Below are 10896 nucleotides of genomic sequence, written 5' to 3' on the forward strand. Positions count from 1 at the left end.
GTGGCACTGTTACCACCAGCAATATGAAAAGCAATAACTTCGGGGTGCCTGGGTGGCTTGATGGGTTAAGGCCTCTGCCTTCGGCTGGGGTCATGATCCCAGGGTCCTGAGATCGAGCCCAGAGTCAGGCTCTCTGCTCCGCGGGAAGCCTGCTTCTTCCTCTCTCTCTGCCTGCCTCTCTGACTACTTGTGATCTCTGCCTGTCAAATAAATAAAATCTTAAAAAAAAAAAAAGAAAGAAAGAAAAGCAATAATTTCCACTATGAATGCCTCACAGCTATGGGACCCGGGGAAAAAAGGACTTGGGGGGGGGGTATAAGTTAACTGCACAATAGAAAATCTTTCCTTTTCCTGACACATGGAACCTACGTTTTTATTTATCAGTTCACACACTCTGTCCAAGTGAAATAGGAATCCGAAAAGCACCATCGTGTATATGGAGGTTATTTCCACGTCTGTGAAAAAGGAGGATTCTGGGATCTGGCTGCCAAGGGGCATTTGAGACAATAAAGAATTCTGTACGAGTACTTTCTCAGCCCCTCTAGCTTTGACTTTGTCATTTCCTAGTGAAAGGGCTTTATTGTGCACTCTGCATTGCTGGCAGGAACAAGAGAGCCCAACTGAACTCTTCAGTCAGTCAGCAAGGCCAAACAGAGGGTCTCTTAGAAGGTCTGCCCTGTGGGAGATGTAGCAGCCGCAGAAGAAATGGCCCTTGTGCTCGAGGAGTTTACAAGGGGTTTTATAAGACATACATATAAGGGTCTTTCAAAGACAATATGCTTCATCTAGTAGGAAATGTGTGGCACCCAGCAGATGTCCTGGAGGAGTTGGGGTGGGGGTGGGAGGTGCAGGAGTAGTCATGGAGACCCAGGAGCAGGCTTGGATCTCACTGCTTTAAGGAATTGGGTAGCACCGAGAAGAGGAGGCAAGACTCAGGTGAGCGGAAGGACAGGAGAAAAGGCTACAGGGAGGAATGAGCTTAGTAGGGGTCCACGACAGCTCCTTTTTCCTCTCCTATTTCTACATTGGTTTACTTGTTACTTCGCAGTGAAGAAGCTGGACATCCATTCCCCTTACCTTCATGCTTTTGCTGATCTGTTCATATTAACAAAGTATTATAACGACAAAATACTCCAGGAATGTCACAAATCCTTTATAAAGAACCTCACCTGTCCCTCCCAACTGAGACATCTGTAGGACAGTCGCTCCTCCATTATCTCCTTTTCCTTGTTCCTCTTTTCATCTTTCCTCTCCCTTTCTTCTGCCACAACATTCATTAACTCCACTGGCTGATTAAACAAGTGACAGCTCCCCATCCAGCTCTAAAAGGAAGCTTCTGGAATCACCTGGGTGGCTCAGTTGCCGAAGTGTCTGCCTTCAGCAAGGGTCATGATCTCAGGTGTTGGAATGGAGCCCCCCACCTTGTGGGACTCTCTGTTCTGCAGGGAGTCTGCTTCTCCTCCCTCTGCCCCTCCCCCCCATTTCTCTCCCTCAGCTTGTGCTCTCTCTCTCTCTCTCAAATAAATAAAATCTTTTTAAAAATAAAATAAAAGGAAGCTTCTGTTTGGCCCTGCATATGGGAGAAACACCGTGCTGTCCTTCTCTTGGTCGAGATCTAGAGAACACTTCCATTTTTCAACCAAGCTTCCTATCTGTAGCAGTGTATGCATACCATCTAAGTTAGCATCCATTAGTGAATTACCGTCCACAGCAAGTTTCTTGACCCGACCAACAGCAAAGTGAGGCTTATGGGTAAAAAGGAAATCACCTGTGTTAGAATTTACTCTCTTTTCTTCCACAATCTTGTATTGGTTATCACCCTACCTACCATCATTTCTCCATGATCTGTATTGTCAGCAAATATTTACCAAATGTATGTGTTACATACTCATCACGGATACACCAAGAAGCATAAGACCGATTCTCTCACTTTGAGGAATTTTTTTCTCTAGTTGGATCAAATGGGCTTGTTTGTTTGGAGACAGCATCAGACCCTCTCAGGGGTCAAGAATGAATGAGCTGGATATTCTCACGTTTTTTGAGACGCCAGCTCTATTTTAAAAGACCAAGTGCCAAAACTGTATTTCAAAACATGATGGTAGATTTTTAAATGATTGCTTTTAACACAAAACGTTACAATGACTAACTTTCGAAATATCAAAAATCTAAACTGACGTGGATATTCATAGCAGCATTATTCACAGGAGCCAAGAAGTGGAAACCATTAAAATGTCCATCAACTGAGGGATGGATAAATAAAAGTTGCTGTATCTGTGCAATAAAATGTCGTTTGTCCGTAAGAAGAAATGAGGTGCTGGGGCGCCTGGGTGGCTCCGTTGATTAATCGTCTGCCTTCGGCTCAGGCCATGATCCCAGGCACCTGGGATCAAGTCCCGTGTCAGGCAGCCTGCTTCTCCCTCTTCTGCTGCTCCTCCTGCTTGTGCTCCTTCTCTCTGTCAAATAAATAAGTAAAATATTTTAAAAGAAGAAGGAGGAGGAGGAGGAGGAGAAGAAATGAGGTACTGAAACAAGCTACAACCTGGCTGAATCTTGAAAACATACTAAGGGAAGGAAGCTAGTTTCGAAGAACCACATATTATATGACTGACAGGAAATTTCCAGAACAAATGTATAGAGACAGAAAGTACATTAGTGACTGACAAAGTGGAAATGGGGAGGGAGAGGAGAATAGCAATTGGCTGCTAAGAGGGTTTCTTTTAGGAGAAACAAATATGTCCTAAAATTAGATTGTGGTGATGGTTGTACAACCCTGTGAATATACCAAAAAAACCATTGCATGGTACATGTTAAATGGGTGAGTTGTATGGTATAGAATTATATCTCAATAAATTGAAAGGTTTTCTTATGATTATGAAAGGCCCACCAGTGTGAGACGCTGAGCAGAATGGCACAAGGGACAGAATGTTGGTTTGGAAGTTCAACCCATCTGAGTCCAAATATTCTGCTGCTTATCAATTGCGGGACCGCAGGTGAATTACTTGAATTCTCTGCTATTTCTTTTGTTTGCTGTAAAATGAAGATAATAATTCCTCTTATGGGACTGTTTTTTGAGTAACATTTATTCAAAAAATACTTATGAAACAGTCATTATGGTCCAGATACTGTTCTAGACTGGGGATATGGCAGTGACCAGGACAGTCAAGGTTCTCTACGTTACATCTCACAAAAAAATTGAGATTTTTACAAATGAAATCTCTGCAATGTTAAATATTGTCAACTAACTTAAAATATTCTCCCTGCTCTCTTTCTCTCTCTCTAAAAAAAGGGGGGGGGTGCACATGAGTGACTCAGTTTGTTAAATGTCCGACTCTTGATTTCTTCTCAGGTCATGGTCTCAGGGTCCTGAGATAGAGCCCCACGTCTGGGTGTGGGGCCTGCTCGAGATTCTCTCTCTCCCCTTCCCTCGGCCCCTCCCCCATCTCTTTCCTTAAAAAAATAAATTAAAAACAATATAAGCCAATACTGTGCCAAACACATCTGTGAGCCAAATTCTGTCTTTGGATTGATAGTTTGTGACCCCTGATACAAGCTTTTCACATGGTGAGTTTCTAGAATATTGGTCACTTGGCCGAACCTTAGCACTCTCAGTCTGCTCCCATATGCTGCCCAGCACCAACCGAGGAAACATTTCTCAAAATTCGAGGAACTCATCCCGGCAAGTCATAGAACCAGGCAGTGGCCTGGACCCCATCTCCATAAGATGCTGCACCCCATCTCACTGACCCAGTGGGGTCCCCTCCAATTTGCATGCCTGGGCTGAACTGGCTCTCTACACCATGGGTTTGGAAGACACTGTGCTTTGTATGCCTTTCCAGATCATCCAACATTCTCCTTACGGCTTCTGTGGGAGGTCAGGTTAGAGCACAATCTTAACCTGTTAGGGTTTAGACTCTTTCCTTTTCATTTGCCTGCTGATATCTATGACTTCAGCAGTTTTGGCCAAGTGTGTAAGTATGCAGTAGCAGTACCGCACGTTCTTTCCCAGAACTCAGTAATAGGTGATTAATTTAATCCAGGCTAATTCTCTAACATAGTCCTCACCTCAGAAAAAAAAGAGAGTTTTAGATCCATCTTGTAGCTCTTCAATTCAGAGTCAAATAACTTCACATTGCTTGTTTATCTATCACCAGGGCAGCTGAATTTAATGCTCTGGGAAGAGGGAGTCTGGAGAGAGGATTCAGGAAATCAAACCCATCTTCATTGGACCATATTACCCCATCACCACCAAACTGTTGTTGGGATTACTTCATCCTATACAGTCATGGTTTCCCTAATGCCCCTAAGTTTGAGACTCTCACAGACAAAAGCTAAGCAGAGCACATCTGACTTCAAAAAGTTTTCGCAAAGACAATTCGATGTGCTAGAAAAAATGGTGTGCTCCAGCTTAAATTCCCTTCTGCTACTACTAACTTGGAGACTCTGTGCAGATTACAACCCTGAGCTTTACTTTGATTATTTGTAACATGAAAAGAAGAATTATCTTATAGATCTATTGCTGTAGTTGTCAACCTGATTGCATATTATAATTGCTTTTTTAAAATAGTCGCAGCCTGTGCCATACTTACTTCCAGCAAATTAAGACAGAATCTCTGAAGGTGAACTCCAGACATCCGTAGATTTTAAAGGCTTCACGAGTAATTTTAATATGCAACCAGGATTGAAAATAACTGGTAAGGATGAAACAATGTTGCTTGTGTGAGGCAGGTGCTCCACAGTCCCTTCTTATTCCCCAGTTTAAGTTTCAAACCAAAAGTTGATGTACTTTTGGTGTGTGTTCTAAGATTGCACCACTAGGTGTCGGTTTGACCATACAGATTGGTTCTTAGGAGCTTCCGGTTACCTGTTGTCAGGGTAACGACTGAGTACCATGAGCATAACTCTGTGTTGAGTACCGGCTTTATGCCAGTCACAGTGCTGATGACTCTTTTTTTTTCTTTTTTTAAAAATTATTTTTATTAACATATAATGTATTGTTTGCCCCAGGAGTACAGGTTGTGAATCATCAGGCTTACACACACACAGGCTTACACACTTCACAGCACTCACATACCCTCCCCAATGTCCATAACCCAACCACCCTCTCCGCACCCCCACCTCCCCTCAGCAACCCTCAGTTTGTTTTGTAAGATTGAGAGTCTCTTATGGTTTGTCTCCCTCCCGATCCCATCTTGTTTCATTTTTTCCTTTCCTATCCCCCAAGCCCCCTAACTCTGCCTCTCAAATTCCTCATATCGAGGAGATCATATGATAATTGTCTTTCTCTGATTGACTTAGTTTGCTCAGCAAAATACCTCTATCCTCTAGCTCCATTCATGTCATCACAAATGGCAAGATTTCATTTCTTTTGATGGCTGCATAGTATTCCATTGTAGGTATATACCACATCTTCTTTATCCATTCGTCTGTTGATGGACATCTAAGTTCTTTCCATAGTTTGGCTATTGTGGACATTGCTGCTGTAAACATTTGGGTGCACGTGCCTCTTCAGATCACTACATTTGTATCTTTAGGGTAAATACCCAGTAGTGCAATTGCTGGGTCGTAGAGTAGTGCTGATGACTCTTAAAACATGTGATTTCTAATCCTCTATCAAGTGGGCAAGGCAGCTGTTGCCCCAGTCGTGAGGAAGCAGAGGATCAGAACGATTGTTTCTTGTACAGGACGTAGTCAAGCTTCATTCATTCATGTTTTTGTTCAAAACCACTTATTAGGAGCAAGGTACTGTATGTATCTGGTTATTATGGATCCAAAGGTGAATAAGGCACAGTAATTATTCTCTGGAAGTCCATTTCTACCATTAAAATGAATATTTTAATTTTAATCAACGAATATTGATTTTTAATATTCAATATTATATTTAATTATATATTGATTTTAATATCTTAATATTTATATTTTGATTTTAATATTCAATATTATAATTAATTTTATTAAATATAATTTAATTATACTTATATATAATTATATTTAATATTCAATTATATCTATATATTATATATTCAATTATATTTATATTTAATCAATACTAATTGATTAAAAATACTGAATGAACTGAATAAATTAATATCCAGCACTCTGCTAAACACTGCAGAAAGAGCCACAAGGGAAATGTTTTAAGTCTGCACCTTACTCTGATAAGAAAATCTGAATGTTTCCTTCCAAAGGTAGTGCCATGTTCTAAAACACCCCAGCTGATTCATCCCTATGGTGGGAAAGTCTCAAATCTTGGAGAAGTTTCTAGATGATCAGGGACCAGAGTATTGCTGTCCTACTGGATTTGATCAGTGGATCCAGAGTCTAAAGGCTGCTTTGGAGCTTGTTCCATGTTACAAGGGAACCAACTGTGCCCATCTCTAACTAAGCCACTTGACAATTAGGATCACGGGGATTATCAGGCTGGGTCAAACCCATAGGCCATGGGATAGTCTCTTACCTTGTAGGAAAGGTTATTTGAACAGTGGAACTTAAACCTGGCTATGAATCAGAATCACTTGGGATAGCCTTAGCAAAAATAACATATGGATCCCTGGGTCTTACTCCAGCCTAGTGAAATGAAATCCTTGCAACTAAGAGAGGGGCCTGGAACTGTGATATAAGACCAGGTCTGAAAAATGGCTGGTTCATTCATATATGGCTCTGTAATTTATATATTTACTGTATTCTGATTATATTCTCTCCCTGGATACAAAGGTCATGTATTTATTATTTACAATGTAAAGTTATATTCCTTTTTATCAGTACTAAGCCTATTTCCACTGGAAGTTTGTAAAGGACATTGAAATCCTAGAATCTGTGGATTTTAGAGATAAGTCCATGTTGACCTTGCCCGTGCTCTTTGTGATACTATAGATTTGGCTTAGCTTTCCCTCTCAAACAGGCCTACCAGTCACATGCCTGTGCTTGTGATTGTTTGTTTGTTTGTTTACACGCTGCTCTGTCTTTACCAAGTGATGCGTTCTGCATCAGCTAGACAACATTTGTCCACTTTGTGCAATAACAGAAAAATAATATCTGTTCCTGTGATAATTGTGACCTGCGGTGGCTGCTGCTTAGGTCAGGCAGGAAAGGTAAGTACTTGTTGTAGATTTGGGTTAAAGTCTTATTATGAGTCTAGACAGCCTGCTAACTTGGAAGAGATCAGGAAAAAGAATATACTTTTACTGCTTTTATTTATTTATTTATTTATTATTTTTTTATTTACTGCTTTTATTGCTCAATGACTAACATCCCTTTGGAATGACAATCTGGATGGTTTGCAGAAAAGAAACCAGAGAAGTGAGTGGGAGTATTTATAAGAAAGTATACAAAATGTTGAATAAGAGAAGACTACCAGGGTCACATACCTGCCAAATGAAAAGGGTTCTGATTTAACTACTTCCTTTAAAACAAAAAGGCTGAGTGGTTGGAGATGGAGAGCCACAATTGGGATGATCATTTTGGAATCTCCAACTGTCCCTTGATGAGTCAATGTTTCTTTTTTTTTAAAATTTGATAGACAGGGATCACAAGTAGGCAGAGAGGCAGGCAGAGCGAGAGAGAAGCAGGCTCCTCGCTGAGCAGAGGACCCTGGGATCATGACCTGAGCTGAAGGCAGAGGCTTTAACCCACTGAGCCACCCAGGCGCCCCTGAGTCAATGTTTCTAGGTGGCCTTACGTACATGTGAAAAAGAGAAAGAGAGGAGGAAGAGAGTTGGGGAGAGATATAGAGAGGGAGAAGCACGATCAGGTCATAGCTTGCACACCCCTTTAGGCAAGTGAAGTCTGGCCAGGATCCATCTGCACAGAAAAAGTATTAGAGTTTGGTTGGAAATTTCTAATACTCCAGAGATGAGATTTCTAGTTGTATTCCTTGCGAACTGCAACAATGACCCTGTTCTCAGCTAAGCTTGTTAGGAAGTAGATCCCTAGGTCCACCCCAGATGAAAACACTGTGGCCTCTGATTCCAGTACAGTAGCCCAAAGAAGCTCTGGCTTCCTTCCATATGATGGAACACTCGACATAATAACTTTTCCTCTAGAGATTTTGTGGCATCTCACAAACATCTGCCCATCCCCTGGTCAGCTGACTAAGCCACATCTCTGACATGCATCTTTCACTTAAGGTCCTCCTGTAGATCGATGACTGGGCTGAAAATAGCATGTGGGCCTCCTGATTTGAGGTCTCACACTCAGCGCCTCCTCCTCTTGGCTACCCTCAGTCTTAAGCAGTTTGTGGGGCTCCCACAGGGCCTGTGTGTCAGATCTGCCTGCTTCTTTGCTGTTGTCCCCTCCCACTGACTGCATTTCTGGTTTCCTGGTGTCCTGGCAACTGGGCTCTGCCTCGGTTGTCTGGGATGCAAGAACTGTTGAAGAACCTACAGAAATTCTTCGTGTCTTGTCATCCTTCCTCCCAGTTTGCCCCTCCCCCCACAGCCGCCGGGCCATGGAAGTACCCAAGTACCCTGTCCTCAGCTTATTCTTCCTCTTTCCCTAGCTCCAGCCTCACCTCCCCTCAGCAACAGGAATCCACAGGCCCAGAGCTTGTGAGGAAGGAAGGAATGGGAAGGAAAAGTCTTTTTTTCTTTCTTTTTTTCTCTCTCAGCTTGCCCTCTTGTTCCCAGGGAAGGAGCTGAGGTCATGAATGTTGGCCTCCATGGGAAGAATTTTTGCTTCTATCACTTACCCTGAGGGAGTTAGTGGTTTGTTTGTTTGTTTGTTTGTTTATAATTCGGAGGAGGGATGACTCAGTGCAGACCTTTGAAGGGAAATCCCTCTCACAGTCTGAGGGCCGCCATGGGCCCTGTATTTGAATTTAATATCCAAACCAGAATGGTTTCACTGACTCAGAGGAAACTGAGCTCTCCCTGTCCCCAGTGTTGGCAACTCTGGACAGAACTTGCCCCAAAAGGAGCAATTCCGTCTAGGAAAGTCCAACATAGACAGGCAGTGGGATTTCAAATTCAGGGTGCGGGGATGGGCCCATATCCATTGGTGGAGGGCCTTATTTAGCCTGTGCTTTACCCTACTAATTACTGTAACCACTAGTGATCGTTACACGATAATTAGCACATGCCTTTTTTATAATTCCCAGAGCACCACCCCAGAATAAATGATGGTGTAGGGTGGCAAGGCTGCTCCTCGAGACGACTCCTGACTCATTCATTCACTAAATATTTGGAGAGCTACTGCGGGCCAGGCCCTGCGCTCGGCAGCTAGGAGCAGCATGGATGTGGTTCTTGGTATCACAATAACATGCTACAGAAGGGCGAGGCACTAAGCAAATTTACACGTGGGCTGTGTGAATCAAATGTGGAAGGGTAGCGTGTGTGATGGGGGCACCCCAATTCAGTGTGGCTGGGAAAGGGGGTGTCAGAAGTTTCCCCTGTAGTAGTAACTTCGAAGGTAACATCTGGAAGGTAAGTAGGGACTAGTCATGGAATCCAACTGAGGGTAAACTTCTACAGTATTTGTATAATTTCCCCAGAACATAATGTTATACCCAAAGTTGCCTCCTCATGTTAGCCCTGGAAGGTAACTCTGAGGCCGTGTCAAATTCAGCGCGCCCCAAATTCAGCTGCTTCTGTACAATGGGACGCTATCTTGGAAAAGCGTGAAATTCCATACAAATGGAGGATGTTATTATTGTGACCAACTAGAGAGAGTGTGTCGGGGAGGAAGACGGCACCAGGGAAACCGGCGTGCCCTCAGGTTCTTCAGTTTCCACACCCAAGCCCAGTTCTCTGTGCCCTTGGAAGGGTCTGGGTCTGAGACGGGAAATATGTTTGTCTGTCTCCTCCTGAACAACAACATCATTCTTATCAGCTGCTGCCCTGAGAAGACACTGATGTCCTCTTGCAGGAAACTAACAGGAAAAGAGAGAAAGCCTACCACTGAATACACTTCCTGAGTGCAAAATGAAATGGCCGCTGTTCTGGCTGCCTGTAGGAAAGGGCTGAGTAAATAAAGACACCATCCCCATTGTGTAGTCAGGCTTCCTGGGGGCAAGTCCTCACCTCCCCACCCCTTCTTTCCTTTCTAAAATTGGCCATCCCGCAGAGGAGCCAGCAGAGGTTTTCTCTGGCTACTGAAAGTTCTCGAAACTGGCAAGGCTCCTCTTTCTCAAACACAGAGGAAACACAGAGTTAGAAGGAGAGAAGACAACAGTCACAGGAAGGGGAACTTGATATTGCTACACACCTCTCCTAGAACCTCACAGAACTTTCCCAGCAACTTCTGCTTTGAATATTTCCCTGCACAAATCTGGCAATGTCTGCGGATGTGTCAGGGGGCAAAGGGTCCAGGGCTAGAGCATCTCTGAAACGCCACGGGCCTGTTTAAATCACGGCGACACAGGTGATTTGATGTGAAGGCCGAGGTGTAAACTGTCATCACCTGTATTTACTGAGCTCTAACAGCCTAGCATCACAGCAGTAATGGTGAGAAGGTGATCGTTCCTCAAGAAACTGTTCCAGTCTAAAGGATCCTAAGGCATTTCCTTGGGAGGATTGTTTTTTCTTCCTCATGGGAACACGGACAGAAGCAAAGAACATGTACACTTTACTGGGCAAGAGGAAAAGGGGTTGGGGGAGAGACAGTGATTGGGAACAGATACCCTTGGCCTAAAAAGATTTGATCAGCTGAGTGGTGCCCTGGGACCTTTGTCTTTCTATAGTGTTACTGATCTAAAGATTATTTATACTCTAGGAGCCCCCCCCCCATTTTTCTCATATAATCATGAGTGAACCCTGAGAAATTATTCAAAGCCAAAATAATGGGGTTTCCTTGATTATAGTTCCTCCTTACTCTGGCCACAGGCCAACCCTCCATATCCTCTTTCCTTATAAGGAAGCCAGCTTCGACCCAGCCCTGCTGGCTCACTCCAGCCTCCTAGCTCTA

Source organism: Mustela putorius, unplaced genomic scaffold, assembly GCF_011764305.1.
Source record: "Mustela putorius furo isolate JIRA1106 unplaced genomic scaffold, ASM1176430v1.1 tig00000129_pilon_pilon_pilon, whole genome shotgun sequence".
NCBI classification, from domain to species: domain Eukaryota; kingdom Metazoa; phylum Chordata; class Mammalia; order Carnivora; family Mustelidae; genus Mustela; species Mustela putorius.